This window comes from Erythrolamprus reginae, chromosome 3 (genome assembly GCF_031021105.1).
Source record: "Erythrolamprus reginae isolate rEryReg1 chromosome 3, rEryReg1.hap1, whole genome shotgun sequence".
Taxonomy (NCBI): domain Eukaryota; kingdom Metazoa; phylum Chordata; class Lepidosauria; order Squamata; family Dipsadidae; genus Erythrolamprus; species Erythrolamprus reginae.
In genome coordinates, this window is record NC_091952.1 from 76,431,637 (window position 1) to 76,454,477 (window position 22,841).

Sequence of the window (22,841 nt, forward strand, 5' to 3'; positions counted from 1 at the left end):
GACTGTGCAAGGTGTATATTATGAATGTTTTTCTTAGCAATGTAATGATAAAATCAAAAGTACATGAAAGTGACAGAGAATCTCTTAGGAATTTATCCTTCCTGAATTTTTCATGGAAACGTGCAATATAAATATTCTATATAGGTAAATGCTAGTATAATAAACTAATGTGCAATGAATTCTCTTGAAGATCATTTTAGCAAACATTTTGCAAAAAGTACAGGGGGGAAAATCATCGAAGGCTTACACATTAGTGCAAATTATTTATGACAAGGATATAACTAGAGGGTCTGCTTTTTAATATATGTAGTATTGTTTCCTAGCTGGAAACAATTACTTCAAATAACAGCTAATCAAGTACGTAGAATCTATTGTGCTTGGAGCCACGCATAATATAGTCTGTATGGAGTTAAGAATATTTATTGTTTTATTGTGTCTCATTTTGACAATCTATATAGATGCCCATCTCACAATACCATACCTCTAAGTACCGGTATATGAAAGATTTAAAACTTAAAACAAAAACACCTTATATAAAACCACATAAATAATAACTGCAAGCAACAAATCAACATAAACCTATGTGTGAGATCTAAAAATATTGCACTTTTAATCCTAGGACTGGAACCAAAAAAAAATCAAACAATAGAGTTGGCTTAGTCCAAAGGTCTGGGCAGGAGATTAACCTGCTCTTTACAAGAGACTAACAGAGTCTGGACCATCTGGATTTATTTGTTTAAAGCATGGCAATATCATACATGGGCTAATAATATATATTAACATTTCACCTAGGTTAATAAAACACAATAAAATATAAATGTTAAAACGATCTTTGTTCAAATGCCAATGTCAAGGCCATCTAATCACTGAAGCATAGCACTGTTCATATTAAAAATAAATCAGATACTGGACTGGTATGCCCTCAGCTTACAGTTTGACGTGACACAACCCACTATCTGAGTTTACAGGTAGATGCAGTTTTATAGGGCCAGTATTGCACATTCACTGAAACTTGTAGCTTAATTCCAATGATTCTATGTTGCACCTTCCATCCAAAAAGGAATGTGGAGGGGTGGGAAGTGAAGCTTTACAGTACTATAAAGGTAAAGGTCTCCTCTGTCCAGTCATATCTGTAGAATCCCACCTTTGTCGCCAGTGTAGAATCCACCAAAATAAGACACCAGTAGGTCTGGGGAAATATCAACTCGGTTTATTAGGAAGAATAAAAGCAACTTGCAACTACGAACTGGAATGACAACAACAACATGGCGGCGCCTGGCAGCTATTTATATCTCCCACTGCCAAGCTGAACTATCCAATCCTAGTTCTGTATTTTCCCGCCTATGGGCAAGGGGCGGTCCCAGGGGTGGGCAGCAGGCAGCACAGGGTGGAATACAGTTCCACCAGCAGAAATGAAGCTGCGTGCGCAGCTCCAGCTGATTGGCGGCAGTCATTTCTGGGATTACTGGTCTCAGCTAGGTTCTCTTTTTTTCCCCCTGCTGCTGTTGATTCGTTTGCGCTCCTTGCTTTTTTCCTCTGTCCTCCTTCCTGGCCTTGGATGAGCTTCCCTCTCTCCTGCCCGGCTCCCCTCCAGCCTTACGCGGCCACCTCCCACCTGAGGTGCAAGCAGAAGGCGTGGGTGGAAGCGGCGCTGGCAGCATGTATGCTTCTGGCAGCACCTGTTCGCCTAGCTACTCAGCCTGAGGCGGGGGGGCGACCCAGGAAGGAGGGCACAGGAAACGTGAAGCAAATTGTCACGCAACGAGCGACACTGGTAAGTTTGTAAGTCGAGGACTTAACAGTTCACTTGAATGGTGATGATCGTTCAAGCCACCCATACCTGGTCACATGGATGGCAAGCCACTCCTACCCAGTCACATGACCCTTAAGCCACACCCACAAAATAAGCCACACCCACAGTGCGGCAGTAAAAAAATTGGCTGCCCATTACTGGGCAATCCACATTTCCCGGCTGTCCTCTGGACACAACAATATCCAACTAGCGGGTGATGCTGATACCTGTTTCTTAGGTGAGGACCTAACCTTGTCCAAAAACACTTCCATGGTCATGTGTCCAGCATGACTATACCTCAAGAGGCAAGGAAGGTTCTTACCTTCCCATTGAAGTAATATCTATTTATCTACTTGCACTTGCATGCTTTTGAGCTGCTAGGGTGGCAGGAGCTGGGACAAGTGAAAGGAGCAATAGTGGGTTGCTACTGGTATGGTAGAGGACAGTGCACCTATAGCGCATGGTGCGGTGTGTGTGCAGCTTCAATTTTCTTGTGCATCCCAGTGTATTTTTGCTTCATGCACATGCACAGAAGCAAAATCTCACAAGGGGACGCGCGTGTGCACAAGATTTCAGTGATTTTTTGCTTCTGCGCATGCACGGAAGTTAAAAAAATCACCAAAATATCTCTCGTGAGCATGTCCCATCCTGAAATTTCAGTGCATTTTTGCTTCCTGCGCATGAGCAGAAGCAAAAACACGCTGGGACATATACGTGCGCATGCAAGAGCACTGAAGCTGTGTGAACAGTGTACCGGCAGCGGCGGTAATGGCAATCTGCCCGTGGTAAGGAGCTTATCTTGTTGTGTAGCACATGGGCCACAAACTCAGCCTTCCAGCTGACAAGCTCAGTGTCTTTAACCACTGAGCTTGTCAGTGAGCAATCATGCCTCTTTTGTAGTACAATGTATATTTCCCTGAAAATAAGACTGGGTGTTATTTTAATTTTTGCTCCAAAAGACACATTAAGGCTTACTTTCCAGTTAGGCCTTATTTGCAGGAAAATATGGTACCAAATGCGTCCACCTTGCTGACACTCTTAACTGAGGCTTATTTTGGGGGTAGGGCTTATATTACAAACATTCTGAAAAAAATCATGGCAGGGCTTATTTTCCAGTTGGGTCTTATTTTCAGGGAAACAGGGCATAAGGAGGTAAGAAAGCAAGAAGTACATGCTTAGTTAGGTAGCAACCAAAAGCGTCTCACTGGTCTCAGGGTTACGACGGAGGCCCTAATGAAATCATGAGCCTCAAGCCAAGCTTCAAAAGAAATCCAGTCATTTATTAGGAGCTCCATGTTGGCATATACCCAAATGAAGCCAACTCTGGCCCCATGTTATTTAAAGTCTTAATCATGACCCCGTTTCACACCCCAGGGTGTGTCATCAATCACATTCACCAATGGAACAATTTCGTGGGCTGTAGAGGACACTCCCCTCCGGCCGCTGTGGGATAACCCTGGGAGACAGCCTTGAGAAAACCAAGTCCAGAATGGGCTCCTGTCTTTGGCAGCCATGTTGCTTCTTTGGTTTTCCCATCCCACTGCCTATGACAGTGTTGGCGAACCTTTTCAGGACCACATGCTGAAACAGGAGCACATGTGTGCACTTGGGGTTGGTGCCGTAAATTGGAAGAGCAGCTGAGCTTCCGGTTTCTGACATGCACATGTGCACTGGTCACCTGGTCTTCTGGTTTCTGGCATGCATGTGACCAGCTGGTGCACCGGAAACTGGAAGCTTAGTTTCCCGGTGACCTGCTCTTCCGGTTTCCAGCGCTCCTGCACATGTGAAAAGCAGCTGGCTGAATTGCATGTGCATGCCGGAACCTGGAAGAGCAACAGGTGATGGCTGACATGCCCGGAGAGACGGCTCTGCATGCCACTTCCGACATGCTGGCCATAGGTTCGCCATCACAGGCCTATGACAACTCGAGAGCAGCCCAGGGATGCTTCGCGAGTTGAAAACTGGAGATATCAGAGTTGACTATTAAGATAAGGGGGTGTTTATGCATATGTTTTGGGAATGCCCGATAGTGCAAAAATTTTGGAAAGAAGAGGACTCTAATAGATGTTAAATATACAGTGGACAATTACAAAGTAAATGGCGGTATTAGTCAAAAGGAACGAGATGGGAGAATTTAGAGAGATAAAAGAAGCCGTTATAGAAAGCGCTTAGGCGGTAATAGTCCTAGGCTGGAAGGATGAGACAAAATGGACAATGCAACATTGGTATCGGTACATGGTGGATCACATTCAATTTGAGATTATGGATAAGAGGATGAATTTGACCAATGAAACTAATCTGTGGGTACTGATGGGATGATGGAACAAGGTAAGAGGATACATGGTTAGTAGAATTTGAGACCAAGGTATAAAGAATAAATTAGAATTACTTTATAATATTTAAATAGATATATTGCTCTTGAGTTACAATGGTATATAGAAATTATGCCCCCAATTTGGTGGAGGGGTGTGAATGTTATTTGGTGGTGGGCACTTAACACTGATCACACTGTTATGGGAATGTTTATTGTTATTATGAAAATCAATTAAAATTAATTTTAAAAAAAGAGATATTAGAGTTGATTGGAGTGATGAGCTTCTAAGGGGGTAGGGGGAATGGAGGGTGAGGAAAAAATATTTAATGGACCATTATTGAATCAACCACAACCACAACCACAACTTAATTTTTAAAATGGCGGGAATGTGCCTGGCCTTCTAGCCAACTGGACCTGGGGTGGGTACTAGGTCAGAAAGAAGTGTCACAAATCATCCCTTTGGAAGGGCTGAATATGACTTAGTATGGAAAGCAGCAGTTGTGAACCAGCATTTTAAAATACAGGCCATTGCTGCATTTGTGATAGGTTAGAAGTGGGTGGAAGATGACATCATTTGTTACTGCACACATACACACAAAATGAATGGCTGGCACTGACTGTGGAGCAAGCAGAAAGCGTAGATCTGCCCTTTGGTTTCCCTGTTCAAATTCAGCACACAGAACAACCTCCTAATGTCTGGCTTGTAAGAACCATTTCATTAGATATACATTTCAGCTTTTAAAATGTTATCAGAGAAATAAACTACCAATCAGACCATTTGTTCTACAACTATGAGTCATAAAAAAGGCTAATACATTTGGGGCAGCTAGCATAAACAAATTACATCCAGGGTACCATTTCCAATGTGACAACACATTTCTCTTGTTTTAAGCAAATAAAGCACTTTTGCTCTTCACATCTGCCTAAATAAAAGCAAAAAAAAAAAAAAAAGCAACAGTGAAGAAGTCAGAGCCAAACCAGAGCAGGGAATCAAATGAAGCCCATAAATCGTATTTTGGCTTTAGCTAAATGTCTTTATTGAAGCAATATTGCACCTACAAGGGGAAGATGAACACAATCACTTCAAAGGTACGGTATGTGAGTGGCTGGGGGTACTGTGATTGTTGTGCGTCGTCTCTTACACAGCTCATGGAATGGAGTGTAATTAAAGATCACAGTCTAAAGAAAAACTGACAGTTTGATCCTAGAATTGCATATAGTTAAGAAATGTCCATCTATAATTTTAATTTCCCATCCTGTGATACTAATACATCCTTTTACGATTCTGTGTTTTGGGAGATTTCAAGCTGTTATTGAGATTTCTGTAGAAAATACTGTTGATGAGATAGGAAATATTTCATCAGGTTGTCGCAGAAAGATATTAGATAGGAACCTGGGTTATTCCATTATCTCTGCTGAAAAACTAGCTGTATCAGATTCTTGTTCTCCTAAGGAAAGGTTGTAATCACTGTTTTCTTATTACAAATACCTAAACTCATTTTTCCCCATCCCTTAGCTTCTCTTTTTTTGCTCTTTTGCTTCATGCCTTTGGACTACAAGATTATTTTGCAATTAGGATTGTAAATTAATCAGGGAGCCCTTTTTTTGTCTGGGGAACAAGGTAAGTAAGTGCTGGAAACCAGAAATACTTACTGTGTATAGAATAATTTCTTAGAAAGAAAACATCCCTTGGTTATTCCAATATCTTTAAGCCTCACTGTTTCTTAGGAAAAAAGACTCTACTAGTCTAGGTTAGCACTGCATTTTAGGATGCTTATCAATAAAAACACCAGCTTTATCACAGATACTAAAGGGGGGGAGGGAAAGCCTTTTAATATATTTGCAGAAGCCATAAACATTTTTGCTCATTGAACAGGTACTTTAAAATATTCTCATCTTCACAGGAAACTTTTGCAGGAACTGTTTACACAGCAAAAGTGACTGCATCATTTTCATCCATATAGAAATAGCTTACTTTCTGGTGATCCCCGTGCTTCTTTATAACCAAGTATAGGAACATCACTTATAGCGTTTTTATAATTGGCTGGGGAATTCTGGCATTCGCTGGCTGGGGAATTCTGGGAGTTGAAGTCCAAATATCTTCAAGTTGCCAAGTTTGGGAAACACTGCTCTAACGTCGTTCTCACAATTACTACTGTTGAGCCAGGTGCCACCTATTCTATATCTATGGATTTGGCTTTTCCTGCCTAGGTGAAGGACCTTACTTTTCTCTCCACGGAATTGCATTTTGTTGGATAGAGCCCAGTGTTCAAGTTTGTCAAGGTCCTTCTGGATATTGAGCCTATGTTCTGAAGTATTAGCTATTCCCCCCACCTTGGTGTCATCTGCAAATTTGATCAGTTCCCCTTCCATTCTCTCATCTTGATCATTTATGAAGATGTTGGAGGGTACTGGGCCCAACACCAAACTTTGTAGTATCCCACTGCATGCTTTCCTCCATGTAGATCCATGTGGACCCATGTGCCACAATGTTCTACCTGTCAATGAATACTTCAGATTCAACCGCAACAACACATGAGCACACAATAGAGTCAAACTCAATGTAAACCGCTCAAAACTCGACTGCAGAAAATCCGACTTCAGCCACAGAGTAATCAATGCCTGGAATGCACTACCTGACTCTGTGGTTTCTTCCCCAAACCCCAAAAACTTAGACCTTAGACTGTCTACAGTCAATCTCACCCCATTCCTAACACCCCAACCCCTTGCATAAGCATGCCATCATGTCTACTGTTCCTGTCCTACTGTCCCATTGTCCAAATTTACCTATACCTACTTTACATTTGTTTATGTTTATACCTGCTATCTTGTGCATGTTTTGACATACAGACAAACAAAGAAACAAACAAATAAATAAATGTAGTTTCATTTTGGACTACCTGCTGACTGTGGCTGGTCAGACAATTGTGAACCTTTATAGTGTTGGTTCTGTCCATCCCATATTTTTCTCTCTTACCAAGAAATAGGTTGTGGTCTACTTTATCAAATGTGTTGATGAATTGCATATTATATCCACAGCATTTCATTGGTCCACTAATTTGGTTACTTTATCAATATCAACATCATATAAGGTTTGTCTGGCATTATTATGCTGGCTCCTAGTCATCATCTAGGTGCTCACAAATCCCTTGCTTGATTATCTTTTTCAGGGTTTCCCAGGTATTAATATTAACCTGATTGGCCTATTATTTTATGTATTTATTAGTCCCCCTTTTTGTAGATTGGAACCACATTGGTTTTTTTCAATCCTTTGATGTTTCCCTGCGCAACATGAACTTTGAAAGATTACATTCAATGTCTCCGATATTACATCTGCCAGTCCTTTAAAATCCTGGGATGTAAACTATCTGATCCAAGTGATCTGTACTCATCGACAGTGGATAGGTATTTTCTTACTAATCCCTTGCCTATTTTGACTCGTATATTTATTCTATCTCCATCGCTTTTATTAGGTTGGGCTATTTCTTCCTTCTGCATAAAAGGCAGAAACTTCTAGTTTTAAATCTATTTCTTTTTCCTTGCTGCAAACTATCACTTTACTGCAGAGGTATCACTAACTACACCGAACACATTTCTAGCCAACATAGCAGTTTGAAGAAGAGCCTAGGGAAGATCTCCTTCTCCTTTTGCTGGTTGGGAGGTGATCAGTCTAGTTTATAGAAATATAAAAACATAGAAGATTGACGGCAGAAAAAGACCTCATGGTCCATCTAGTCTGCCCTTATACTATTTCCTGTATTTTATCTTAGGGTGGATATATGTTTATCCCAGGCATGTTTAAATCCAGTTACTGTGGATTTACCAACCACGCCTGCTGGAAGTTTGTTCCAATCATCTACTACTCTTTCAGTAAAATAATATTCTAACTTTGCTTCTGATCTTTCCCCTAACTAACCTCAGATTGTGCCCCCTTGTTCTTGTGTTCACTTTCCTATTAAAAACACTTCCCTCCTGAACCTTATTTAACCCTTTAACATATTTAAATGTTTCGATCACGTGCCCCCCCCTTTCCGTTCTGTCCTCCAGACTATACAGAGTTCATTAAGTCTTTCCTGATAAGTTTTATGCTTAAGGCCTTCCACCATTTTTCTAGCCCATCTTAGGATCCATTCAATTTTATCAGTATCTTTTTGTAGGTGAGGTCTCCAGAACTGAACACAGTATTCCAAATGTGGTCTCACCAGCACTCTATGCAGCGGGATCACAATCTCCCTCTTCCTGCTTGTTTTACATCTAGCTATGCAGCCAAGCATTCTACTCGCTTTCCCTACCGCCTGACCACATTGTTCACCCATTTTCAGAAATCACTACCCCTAAATCCTTCTCTTCTGTTTTTGCTAACACAGAACTGCCAATACAATACTCAGATTGACGATTCCTTTTCCCCAAGTGCATTATTTTACATTTGGAAAAATTAAATTGCAGTTTCCACTGCTTTGACCACTTATAGCTAAATCGTTTCCCATATTACAGACGCCTCCAGGAATATCAACCCTATTGCACACTTTAGAGTCATCGGCAAACAGGCAAACCTTCCCTATCAAACTTTCCCCTATGTCACTCCCAAACATATTAAAAAGAATAGGACCCGGAACAGACCCTCGTGGCACACCGCTTGTAACCAGTCTCTGCTCAGAATACTCGCCATTAACAACAACCCTCCGCTAGCTATGCTTCAACCAGCTGCAAATCCACTGAACTATCCATGGATTAAGTCCAATCTTCACTAACCTATCTATCAGCTCTTTATGTGGAACCATATCAAAGGTTTTGCTGAAGTCCAGATAGGCAATATCCACGGCACCACCTTCATCCAACACCTTTGTGACGTAGTCAAAGAAATCAATGAGATTAGTCTTGACATGATTTGCCTTCAGTAAAGCCATGCTGGTTTGGGTCCAATAAGTTATTGGTTTTTAAGTGCTGATTTATCCTCTTTTTGAGTAGTCTCCATCATTTTAATTATAACTGATGTCAACTGATGTTATGGTGTTCTTCTCAACATCCAGTCCAAGATCCAACCCAGTATTTTCATAAAATGCCATCCTATATAAGACATTTAGTGTTATGAAATATTCCAGTTCTAAACACAACTGGAATATGTTTGTATACTGAAACAACTAAGAGGTATATGATATTGATATATGATATTTATATAATCAGCCATCTTATTCTTCTGAGTAATTTAGGAAATGAATGAGAACCTTAAGAGTCTGTTGTAGTGCCTGGCATTGACTTCTGGGTCTTATTTTGCCTCCTTTCCTTTTCCTCTGCATAAACTACATTGGAAGATGCCATGCAAAGGTTTTTGTCGAAGAGTCATCAATGTGTCTATGCAAAAAGTGTCACGTATCAATCTCTCTCTGTCTATTCACTAGTCTCAGGGATAAAATGAAGAATTAGATAAGCCATAATTATATATATATATATATATAATTATGGGATAAGTAAAAGTCAACAAGCCGAGGCTTAAACCAGATAAACAGAATTACGGTGAATGTTGAAATCCACTGGTCTGAATTGAAATATGAGATTTCTCTCAGCTAGGGTGCCTTTCTATGAACAGGACTATTCATAAGCACAAATCATGTTGGTTACCAGGAATACATTTTAAAGCTCCTGGTTGGCCAGCTACGTCTTTCCTTAGGGAAAAAAAGAATTATTATACTACATTCTTCATATTCCTTTTCCTTTGAAATGCTGGAAAGCTTCCTTTTTTACTTGTTTGCTCTTTTCTCATAAGGAATTCAGTTTCAGTTACGAATTTTCAAATTCTGCTACAGTCATGGACATACTAAATTGTGTATAGAATGCTATAGTCATATTAATACACATACCCTTTGTTTCAGAACTCTGCAAAGAGGTCCTCCCTGCTTCAGAAATTCTACTGTCATTTCAGTTTTAATATGGTAAACCTATGCATTATTTCAGGATGTCAAGTCATGCTTTACTCTTGGGATCAATTTTCACGAACGTTGTTCAGCATATCCATAGTATGTTGTCTTGTTTTTTCATTGAACCTTGCATATTTACTCAAAGCATTGAAATGCACAATACATATAATTTAAGAATGGGGTTTAAAGTTTATGCACCAAATACATAACCTATTTTGAAAAGCAAATAATGCCCCATTCACAACAAGGAGAAGTGATAATCAGGAATTACAACAATCAATCATTTCAAATGTATGCTAGACTGTTCTTTTATTTTTTTAATGAAATCCAAGGGTGATTCACTTTCATCTTGAGAAATCAAGAACTGAATGATAAGTATAATAGTGCAACTACTGATAATGCAGACAGTTAAGAATCAAAACAGTCTATTTGAAAAATAAAATAGTCTTTTTTCAATCCCCTTTTTTCAATGGGCACAGTCCACGTTACCCAATATGTTTGGATGACATCAGACTGTAAAAAAAATGATTCTGAAATGATAATGGAAATGGCAAAGCACAATCCTTTCACACAATCTGGTACCCTACAGAGAGGCTGGACAACAGCCAACAGAGAAACAGAATTGGATCAGCCACTTTTGTTGCCACTGTGGCTTTTCAGTTTATACCTGATTCATTTTCCAAAATAGAAAAATGAAGCATTAATGTACAATAATCCACTGGATACTCTTTAAAATGTACTAATTTCTTAACAGTATTTACTATATTTTTCAGAGTTATGACACACCGGAGTATAAGACGTACCTTAGTTTGGGGGGAAGAAAATAGGAGGGGGAAAATCTACCTACCAGGTATTCATCTGACTAGCATCTTTAGTCTGTTCAGCTTCAGCGAATTATTTTATCCCTTGTTAAGGCTGAAAAAGCTTTTTTTCAGAGGGAGTAGGGATGAAAGCAAGCCTGCAAAGACTTAGGGCAGGGCAGGGAAAAATAAGCCGGGAAGATTGTTAGCATCTAGTTAGGGCTGGGGAAAAAAAAAGCTTTGAAAAAGCAATATTCGAGGTATAAGACACACCCAAATTTGCAGCCTCTTTTCAGGAGAAAAAAGGTGCCTCTTATACTCCAAAAAATACGGTAATTGGATTCACTCTACTATGCCCACTTAGCAGTAAACAAGGATGGGTGTTTCAATGCTTCTTTTAACTTTGACATCACATCTTCAGGTAGACCAATACTGTATTTGATCTCACTAAAGAATGAGTCTTTAAAAAATGACAACAAAGCCGGTTCTGGAAATCAGATATTTAAACGGGAAAGAGGTCTCCCTGCCATTTCAGAAAGAGGAAGTCAAGTAGCTCTGAGGCCCTCTGCATGTTCTCAGAGGCACTCCTACGGATGTCTCTTGAATAAAGTTCATCCCTAGCTCCTTGGGCTAATTCGAAGAGAATGTCCAACTTAACCACGAGAAACACTGGTCTCGAGAAAGGCCATCTGATCCCTTATTTTATTTTATTTATTTATTTTTTTAAAGAAAATATAATCTTTATTGAAGATAAATAGGGGAGGGGATACATAAAGCAAAAGGACTATGCAAATATTGGTACAAATGTATATGAGTTTTGAGTATACAGTTATAAGTCAAAACACACATATATATAAAAGGAAAGAAAGCTAAAGAAAAAGGGAGAGAAGGAAAGAAAAAGGAAGAGGAAAGAGAAAGAAGGGAAAAGAAGGGGAAAAAGAAAAAAGAAAAGAAAGAAGAAAGAAAAGAAGAGGTAAATTCATAGCTATAAATTTATCAGATGTCGTAAATAGTGTCAACTTATATGTTGACCCGATTACAGCTTTTAATTCTATTCTATTCCATTCCATTTTTTAATGTTTATTTTTATTTTTTTCCTCAGAGAGAGTTATCAGCTACTGCCTCTCCAGCTATTTCCAAGCTGCAATACCACGGACAGTTCCCGCTGTTTCCCTCCGGCCGATCGCGCCGGGAAGGCAGCTTCCCTACCTCGTCCGGGGAACTGAGAAAGTTTGGTGGGAGCCGAACGCGACGCGCTCTTACCTTTGCGCGCAGGGTGGGAATGGAGCCGCTCCTCGCTCGCAGCGAAGAAGAACCGAGATCGGCGAGGCGAGGCGGCGGTGGCGGCTGCGCAGGTTGGACTTTCAAGCCGGGGGGTCGAGCCGAACGAGGCGTCTGGCCGAGGCGAGCGCGTGTCCGGCTTAGCAACACATTGACAGCAGCCTCCTCCGCGCTCGGGAAGGAGACGGCCGTCGGGGCGGAGCCACGGCAGGCCGCCCCCGCTCTTTTCCCTCAGCGGGAGAAATAAACAGGCACCTTTCTGAGGCCAGGTTGTCCCTTTTTTCCCCCCTCACGGGGCTTTGCGGGTCACTCCCGCCGCATCATGAGCCGCAGGCGAGCCTGTTTCATCGGAGCCTGTGGTGTGAAGCCAGCCCCGGGCGCTTCCTTTCGGGTTGGAACGCGGTTCTGCGGAGTCCAAAAAGCAGGCTGAGTAACCCACTTCTGAGATGGAATCCTGACTGTCTCCCCCCCCCCAAGTTCTTTTTATTTCTCCTCACATTCAACATACTTAATGTACATGTATCATTATTTCAATACAATAAGTTAGGTCACATTCCAGGTTTATTTTATATTATTTCATCTGTATACAACTTTCTTCTCTCCACTTCCCTCCTTCTATGGCAGGCGGCTATTCCGCCTCTACTACTTACTTTCTTACTCCTTCTCCTTCCTTCTATAACTAACTTTTTCTTTCTTTCTTTCTTTCTTTCTTTCTTTCTTTTCTCTCCCTCCCTCTCTCCTTTTGTTTCTTCCTTTCCTTTCCTCCCTCCCTCTTTCTTTCTTTCCTTCCTCCCTCCCTCCCTCTTTCTTTCTTTTCTTTCCCTCCCTCCTTTTCTGTCTTTCTTTTCTTTCCTTTCCTTTCCTCCCTCCCTCTTTCTTTCTTTCCTCCCTCCCTCTTTCTTTCTTTCCTCTCTCCCTTGCTCCTTCTTTCTTTCTTTCTTTCTTTCCTTCTTCCCTCCTTCCCTCTTTCTTTCTTTTTTTCTTTCCCTCCCTCCCTCCCTCCCTTCCTTCTTTTTCTTTCTGTATCTATCATATATCTGTCCATCTCTCGCTTCCTCCCCCCCTCTCTCCATTCATTATTTGATTAATTTGTGTACTGTCCATCTGATCCAGAGGTGACTACTGAACTGGTCATCTTCTCTTCTCCATTTAATGCAGCTCCAGTATTCAGCAAACAAACAGACTAGTGCTCAAATAGCAATTAAGTTCACGTAAATACATTACACAGGCAATTCACTCACAATTTAGTACTACCTGAGTGAATTTAAGGTTGCTGGATTGCCAAGTGTGAGGGAATAGGGAATTCATTGGGGTGGGGGGCAGATTGGATCCCAGTAACAAGAATTTGGGGTGCATTGCACACAACCAGGCAGCAGCAGAGATATTTTTTTGTGTCTCTAAGGATTGCTAAGTGTCCTGTGGCTAGTCAAGAGGCGACTGCTTTAAAGATACAGGGGAGTATAAACTCATGTACTGTTCCACCAATGCCCATTCAAGTCACAATCCACACTTAATAGGAGTGATTAGAGTTCTTCCACATAACCACAGATGGGGGGGGGGAAGTCTTACATAAAACACAGCCCTCAGTCTTTCTGCTCACAATCAACTGTCTCACATCTGATAACCATGCAAATAGGTGCTGGGCCTTATCTTCCCCTGGATGGACCGCATTCTGATTTTAGTTTTACACATTTCTCATGAGAATACAATGATTGAATAAGATTCTACCAGTTTTCCACATTCCCCAATTATTTCAGGTGGGTTTAATGTTCTTTCTCAAACTAGCCGCTGTTCTGTCGGGCTCTTTGATAGGAGCCTCCCAAAAATTCAAGGATACAAATTTCAGAAACACACACACACACACACACACACATGTTTGAAAATTCAAAACAATGTTCTTTATCACAAAAGTCAAAATAAACTAAGCACTCTTTTTGTATTGCAAAGAGCACTCTTCCCAAAACAACCAGTAATCTGTACAATGTCCCTTAAGCAGTCATTAAGTACTTAGCCAGCAGCTGTGGAGAAACTTCACACCCCTTCTTCTTCCAAGAAGGGACACACACACACACACACACACACACACACACACACACGCTGCTCTGCTTTGGTTTCAAAGGCATGAAAAAGCAACAAAATCCAGCACACAAGATTCCTGAGGAAACTGCAACAGATGTTTTTCCACAATGGCCAAACCCACAGGCTGCTATTTATAGCAGCAGCCCTAATTACTGGAGCCCCACCCAAACACAGGTGGCCTCCCTTATTTCCTCTAATATGTTCTTACTTGGTCTCTTCTACACATAATTCTGTGCTTGCATGGATACAAAATGTCATCATCTGAAGCAATAGAAGATAAGGGAGATTGACTGCCTGGGCTGTGTGCCAAGCCCTCCTCTGCCGAGTCACACCCACTTTCTTCTTCGTCCGAGGAAACTAAACTCTGATCTGATTCTGTCGGCAATAACACAGGCCTGTGACATGTTGAATTTTCCCCTGCATCCACCTCCCCATTCCCTGGGGCAGGAGCTGGGCCAGAGCCAACCACAACAGCCGCACAGCTTTTACATAGTGAAAGAACCCCAGTTGTTCTGAGCAGATGCAAAGAGAATAGATATTTCCATCTTCCCCCAGAGATATAAGATTTAAGATAAAGGTGTTGTGGCCTCCCTAGCAACCTGTGTAGCCAGAGCCTTTGGAAGCCGGCGGTGCCTTTTAGCAGAGCTAAGAAGGGAGTGGCTACTCCTTTACCTGAATGCAAGAGCACGCAGGAACTGCTGAAATGCAGTAAGGTTTACCCTGGTGGAGGTCTACTTGAGAGCTGCAGGCTAATTGACCATGCCCTTAAGACTACTTATGGCCTGTTCTGCCCGCGTGTTTCAACTGCCCATAATTACAGGGTAATTAGTCCAGGGAGACACACACCACACGATAAAAGGAAAACCCAAAAGATTTTATAAACAGAAAAACAGAAACAGCTCCCTTTTTAAATGTCAAAGGGATTTTCTGGTACACACAAGGCACAGGTGAAATGCAGTCCAATTGCTCACCCAATAACTGGGAAATTGAGTCCAATTCTAAAGTCCAGAGAGTCCACACGCAATCTTGAACAGCACAAAAACCATGATCTTGATGAAACAATGAATCAGATAAACTGCCATGAGGCTAAAACACCAGGCTGCACTTTTATCTGTAGCACTAATTACAGCAGCCCCACCCAACCACAGGTGGCCTCATTTTCTCTTGTAATAATCCTTCAGTTGTTGTCTCCTATGCATCACTCTACGCATGCGTGGATGTGTCATTAATTCTTGTTCAGAATCCAGGGATGATACAGATGATTGATCTCCTCCTGGGCTGTCTGCCAAACACCCTTCCTCCCTGTCACTCACGCTTCCTTGGTCAGAGGAGACTTCGTTGGCAGATTCCACTGGGAGCAAAACAGGCCTGCGGCATGTGGATGTCTCCCCCACATCCATCTCCACATTCCTTGGGGCAGGAGCTTGGCCAGAGCTAACCACAACACGGCCTAATCACACCAAGGCTAATTGCAAGGAACAACGCCAATCCTGAATCTTGACTTTGCTTTCCAGTTTGCATCATAAAACTTGAACCCTGTATCCTAGTTCATGAATATTAACCTCTGTGTTCCCAGTTTGCATTATGGTTTGAATCTTGGCTTCAGTGGTTCCAGTCTTCAGAAAACCTGTCTGTTCACAGCCTGCTCAGTGACTCTAGTTTGCTTTCTTTGTTTCAGCTTGGATTCTTCAAGGACTAATTTCTAGGAACTTTGCCAACTATTGAAGGCTCAGTAAGATAACCGGACTTCCTTGTCTTCCTGGAATTCTTTGTAAATTAATTTCTAAAACAAACCATGTTTGTGTGTTGCATACTTATTTGGAGCTTCGGCGAGTAGGATAGAACAAAAGGCTTCTATAAACAGAGGATGTGACTTTTCAAATAAGGGGTATGTACAGAGTGTGTAAATGAATATACACATACAAATAAAATATGTTTTCCCTGTTTGTAGATGAAACAAATCAGGAAATTATCTGTGTTGTCATAAATGAAGGTATTTGAAATACTTAGCCATGTGAAATCCAGAAAATAGGTTTGCTGTTTAAAATTTATTTATTTTCTTTACCGATCTTACTTGCCAAAACAAAAAAACAAAAGAATATAAGGAGGGTGTTTGATGTAATATTGTTTTTGTAAATGTATTTACATATATTGTTATGTCTATCTATTTGTTTGGTTTCTTTCCCCTTTTTTTCTTTTTTTCTTTCTTTGTTGTTTTTGTTTGTATGTCTATTTTCCTTTTAAATTTTAAATTTCAATAAAAATTATTATTTTTTAAATAAAATAAAATGTATACAGCAATTGTAATGTTTAAGGTTGATTGCGCCATCTGGTGGCAAGTGAAGAGTTTTCCTGTCTTTCCATTTTATAAGCTTCCCTGGTGGTCATCTCAGTTTTAGAATATGTTTGCGTGGTATGCTTAACCATGGCTAATTTATGGCATAAACCATGGTTAAACAAATGTATTGTTTGTTACATTAACTCAACACTCTAGGTCAGTTGTTGTATGTTGTCGTATGTTATGTTGTCGTATATCAAAAGCGCATGCGCATAAACATGACAGTGTCATGCATAGTAGCACTCATAATACAATGTGCCTCCTCCACATGTGTGCACAATCCCCCATGCCACATGCACGCACCCTGAGCATGCGCCCCACCCCTCCATATGTACCCCACCACCTCACGCATGCACCCCTTGCACCCTGTTTTAGATCTGGAAAACCTCCTGCATCAACCTGAAACCCAAAACACAGTAAGCGACTACTTAGAAACATAGAAGACTGACAGCAGAAAAAGACCTCATGATCCATCTAGTCTGCCCTTATACTATTTTCTGTATTTTATCTTAGGATGGATATATGTTTATCCCAGGCATGTTTAAATTCAGTTACTGGGGATTTATCTACCATGTCTGCTGGAAGTTTGTTCCAAGCATCTACTACTTTTTCAGTAAAATAATATTTTCTCATGTTGCTTTTGATCTTTCCCCCAACTAACTTCAGATTGTGTCCCCTTGTTCTTGTGTTCACTTTCCTATTAAAAACACTTGCCTCCTGGACCTTATTTAACCCTTTAACATATTTAAATGTTTCGATCATGTCCCCCCTTTTCCTTCTGTCCTCCAGACTATACAGATTGAGTTCATGAAGTCTTTCCTGATACTTTTTATGCTTAAGACCTTCCACCATTCTTGTAGCCCGTCTTTGGACCCGTTCAATTTTGTCAATATCTTTTTGTAGGTGAGGTCTCCAGAACTGAACACAGTACAGTGTTCCCTCGATTTTCATGGGGGATGCGTTCCGAGACCACCCGCGAAAGTCGAATTTCCGCGAAGTAGAGATGTGGAAGTAAATACACCATTTTTGGCTATGGACAGTATCACAAGCAATCCCTTAAGACTTTAAACCCCTAAATTACCATTTCTCATTCCCTTAACAACCATTTACTCACCATTATTACTGGTACTCACCATTGAATAAGACACAGTGATCCTGATATTTATAAACATAATTATTTATTAACAATAATTTTTTTTGTTATTTATTTGCAGAAATTATTAGTTTGCCGATGACATATGACGTCATCAGGCGGGAAAAACGTGGTATAGAAAAAACTCGTGAAGTATTTTTTTAATTAATATTTTTTGAAAAACCGTGGTATAGGCTATTCGCGAAGTTTGAACCCGCGAAAATCGAGGGAACACAGTATTCCAAATGTGGTCTCACCAGCACTCTATATAGCGGGATCATAATCTTCTTCTTCCTGCTTGTTATACCTCTAGCTATGCAGCTAAGCATCCTACTTGCTTTCCCTACTGCCTGACTGCACTGTTCACCCATACTTCCAGCCAGTCACCATCAGGAAATTCCTTGAAGCTGCCCTGCCTGGGATCCACATTGGAGGCTGTTCGCGATGGCAAAGCGGTGCCTCCTTCTGCCAGCCTCACCGTCAAACCTCCAGGATTGCCTTACCAGGGCTTGAGGGAAGAAAGGTCCTAGTGGTGGTGGGGATATCTGAAGTACCAGCGACTGCAGCCACGCTCCAGGGAAGTTCTGATCAGCCGTGTGCATGGAGAAGAGCAGGAGAAGCGGGACGCCTGACGCTCAGCCGCTGAAATGGGAGGCTGGCAGGAGCCACTTCTGCCTCTGCAAAGGCAGCAGCGGCCGCCTGCCAATACAGTTAATTAGGCAAGTTATGCACCTCGCGGGTGCAGTCCATGCCAGAAATCGCTCGACGGGCTCTGTGGATGCATAGCTGAGCATAGAGCAGTGATGGTGAACCTATGGCATGCGAGCTGTTGCCCTAGCTCAGTTCCAATGTACATGATGGTTGGCTCACACAGATGCTCTGGAAGGGTGTTTTTAATAATGATGATGATGATGATGATAATAAATAATAATAATAATAATAATAATAATAATAATAATAATAATTTATTAGACTTGTATGCCGCCCCTCTCCGAAGACTCGGAACAGCTCACAACAAAATACAAAGCACAAATCTAATATTAAAAACAATTATAAAAAGCCCATTATAAAAAACAGTCATACCATCCAATTAAACCATAAATAAAATGAAACAGCTAAGGGTCAGTTATGCCGCCCCGAGTCTACGGAGAGGGGCGGCATACAAATCTAATAAATAAATAAATAAATAAATAAATAAATAAATAAATAAATAAATAAATAAATAAATAAATAAATAAATAAATAAATAAATAAATAAAAAATAAAAATAAAATAAAACAAACAAACAAACAAATAAATAAATAAATAAATAATGTCCCCCAAGCCTGGCGGCATAGGTGGGTTTTCAGTCACTTGCGAAACGCAAGGAGGGTGGGGGCAGTCCTGATTTCCAGGAGGAGTTGATTCCAGAGGGCCGGGGCCGCCACAGAGAAGGCTCTTCTCCTGGGGCCTGGCAGACTACATTGTTTTGTCGACGGGACCTGGAGAAGGCCAACTCTGTGGGACCTGATCGGTCGCTGGGATTCGTGCGGCAGAAGGCGGTCCCAAAGGTATTCTGTTTTTAGCTTCCACAGAGGCTTTGGGGGGATGGGGGAGGGTGTTTTATACTCTCCCAACTCCAGGGAAGTATTTGGAGCCTGGGGAGGGCAAAACATGAGCCTGCTGGGCCCACTAGAAGTTGGGAAACAGGCCGTTATCAGCCTCCCGAAGTCCTCCAGGAGCATGGAAACCTGTTTTCGCCCTCCCCAGGCGTTGAATTATGGGTGTGGGCAATTGCGCAGGCGCAATAGCACATGACCAAACTTTTTTGGCACCCAAGGAAAAAATGGTTTGCCATCACTGACATAGAGCATCCCATTTCTCTTGTGCTGGTCATTGCCATGCACACAGCTGATCGGCGCTCCAATGGGGCTTCTCCGGACTCGGAGCATCAGTCTTCGGAGAGGGACGGCATACAAATCTAATAAATAATAATAATAATAATGGCTGCAGTCATTGGTACAATGGACGTTCCTCCTACCACCAAGACGATTCTCCCCCTCCCTTCCCAGTAAGGCAAACCCTGAGGTTTGACACCGAGGCTGGCAGGAGGAGCCGCCAAAGTGGCAAAGGCACTTTGCTGGCTTGAACAGCCTTCAACTTGGATCCTGGGCAGCACAGCTTTGGGGCCTTTCCTGATGGCGGCGGCGAGGCAAATGGGCGCAGGGGAGCGACTGGCAGCAGCGCTCTTGGCTGGCAAGGGGATGGATGTCCCAGGGCTGCACGGCCGGCATGTATGCATGCTAAGAAAAGCTGCCCAATGGGCAAGCACGCACTGGGAAATGAACTTCTAGTTTCTGGCGCACACATGTACACTGGCCAGCTAGTCTTTTGGTTATTGGCACACCTGCATATGCAATTATCAGCTCTCCGGCTGATCTTCCGGTTTCAGGCACTGCCGCATGTGTGAAACCCAGCTGGTCGTCATGTGCACATGCGTAACCAGCACACATGCGTAACCAGTAACCGGAAGACTAATTGGCCAGCGTGCATGTGTGTGCCAGATACCTAGAAGTAGAATGGGTGCCTCCATGTGTGCCAGGCGAAATGGTTCTGTGTGCCACTTATGGCACGCATGCCATAGGTTCCCCATCACGGTTCTAGGTTAAAATATGGCTGGAACATAATAGAAAAGTGGATAAAAGAAATTACTTTACAGGATATAAAGAAAACTCCAGAATTTTTTTTATTAGGTATAACAAAACAAAAATATAAAAAGGATACCTTTTTTCTTAATTACACATATATTAATAAAGATATTGGGGGAAAAAATATGGCTGGCTGATTTATGTTTTTGTATACATCTCAAGATACGAACCCCTCGTCTTACGAACAACTCGTGATACGAACCCGGGGTTCAGAAAATTTTTGCCTCTTCTTACGAACTTTTTCGAGTTACGAACCGGCGTTCGGAGACTGCTGGGAAGCCGTGCGGCTGTTTTAAAAGGTGACAGCCGGGCGGCGGGGCTTCCCAGAAGCCTCCCGAACGCCGGTTTGTAACTCGAAAAACGTTCGTAAGAAGAGGCAAAATTTTTCTGAACCCCGGGTTCGGTTCAGGAGGTTGCTGGGAAGCCCCCCAGGCCGGCTGTGACCTTTTAAAACAGCCGCGCGGCTTCCCAGCTGTCTGCCGAAGCCGAACGCGGAAGTTCGGCTTTGGCGTTCGGCTTCGGGAGACAGCTGGGAAGCGGCGCGGCTGTTTTAAAAGGTCACAGCCGGCCTGGGGGGCTTCCCAGCACCCCCCCGAACCCTGAACCCGGAAGTTCGGCACAAGTTCGAGGTTCGGGGGGGGTGCAGTCGCCGAAAGCCTTTTTTTTGCGGGGTTTTTTTTGGTTGCACGGATTAATTGACTTTATATTGTTTCCTATGGGAAACAATGTTTCGTCTTACGAACCTTTCGTCTTACGAACCTCCTCCTTGCACCAATTAAGTTCGTATCATGAGGTGTTACTGTACTATACTTTTCAGACCTTTCACTAAAGCTGACTAATCGAGTTTGTTTTTCAGTGCTGGCCCACATGAGAGTTTTCTTCTCCAAAGCTCCACCTGCCCCTAAAAATCTTTCATTTTTTAAGCTAACCCTCCCAAGGATTTTTTTAAATACTAATTAGTCATTGTAATAGAGATAAGCTACGTATCTGGCTCCAGGCCTGACTAATATAGTCATTTTAAAGCAGCTGTTTTTTTAAATTATAACCTACCTTGACCTGTTCTATTAAATTTGCTACACATACCATAACCAAGACTTCAAGATTCCATTCATTTCCATAAGCTTATATTCTCAAAGCAATACCACTCTTGACCTCATTAGGTAGCTTACACTAAAGTGGTTACTTTAGTTTTGGTAATTGGTGGGTTTTTTTCTGCCTTCAAGTCAGTGGACTGGTCCCTGCACTTTTTTTTAGCAAGAGGCCTGGATTGGCTTAAAAAAGTCATTTAACTGATGTAATACCTAAGGCAGAACTGAAACTCATTTTTCTAGTTTCTGGACAGATGCCTTAAACCATTATAAAGCTAATTTTCTGCTTAGTATATTATGAACCTAATTGACAGAGCTGCTACTTAAAAGAAAAATATATCATGTTATCAACTCGAAGCAAAGGTTCCTTCAAAAAGGTGGTAAGAGTTTGAATTATGCTCAGAAATATGTGTACTTTCTCAGCAAAATCACATTTGACCAACTCCCTCACTATCTTATTCCCCAACAAATAGAAGTCTGCTAAACTACAGAATATTGAAAACATGAAATAAAGTCCTTTCTCGATAGGATAAATTTTATTAAATGCATCAGATTAAGGTATTAGTTTAATACCAAGTGGAAAAGTACCTCTGTGTATTAACAATGCCTACAAATTGAATTGTATTCAAATTTAGCCAGTTAGCACTCACAAAGCAACGTCAATGAACTTTTAAACTACTTTAAAATAACACTCAGTTAAGCTGATTTGAGAGGAGCTCTAGATACAAAAAATTAATTATGGCAAAATTTATTTATATCCGTCATTATTTTTATAAATAACTGAAGATGGCGAGCACACACAATACTTCCTCCTCCTCTTTTCCCTACATTTCTTCCCTTGAGTGAAGAAATACATAGGTAAATTAAATTTCTTTAATTTACCTGTGTATTCATACACCTCACTTCATTCACATTTTATGCAAGATTCAAATAGCATGGTCTTTTGGATGTGATATACCATATTTTTCAGGGTATAAGATGCACCTTTTCACCCCCCCAAGAGTGAAAACTTGGATGCGTCTTATATACCAAATGTAGTCGTCGTCCCCCCCCCCCCCCCAAAAAAAAATTTGGCCTCTGCCTCCTAGCAATTTCAAACAATTATTGCTTGAAGGATATCATCTGAGGAAGGTCTAAATTAGCTTTGATTCTTGGCTGCAGACCGCTCCTTATTTCTTAGCCAATTTAACCGGGAAAGCTGACAACATGGACTAAAAAGGATTTGTTTGTACAAATCCTTTTAAAAATATAAATAAGATTGATTTGAAATCTCTGTATGTGGATTCTACCTTGTTCCGATCCGAGTAGGTCCTGAGCAGAACACTCCCCAGTAATATAATTCATATACTGAAAATATTTTTTTCTTCTCAAAATAAAGTCCACAGAGAGGGGCGGCATATAAATCCAATAAATAA

At 41.4% G+C, this 22,841-nt stretch overlaps 1 protein-coding gene across 2 annotated transcripts in view; it reads right to left on the bottom strand.

Moving 5' to 3' along the window:
• The window catches only part of RAB3B (RAB3B, member RAS oncogene family), an 85,548-nt gene extending 70,285 nt beyond the window's left edge, over nt 1-15,263 (bottom strand). The window contains exon 1 of one of the 2 annotated variants that reach the window (XM_070745865.1): nt 15,153-15,263. The gene's annotated coding sequence lies outside the window, so the exon portion shown is untranslated. Of the gene's footprint in view, nt 1-12,084; nt 12,148-15,152 lie in introns of those variants that run through there. The other variant, XM_070745864.1, reaches the window with a different exon arrangement.
• Between the last annotated feature and the right edge of the window lie 7,578 nt (nt 15,264-22,841).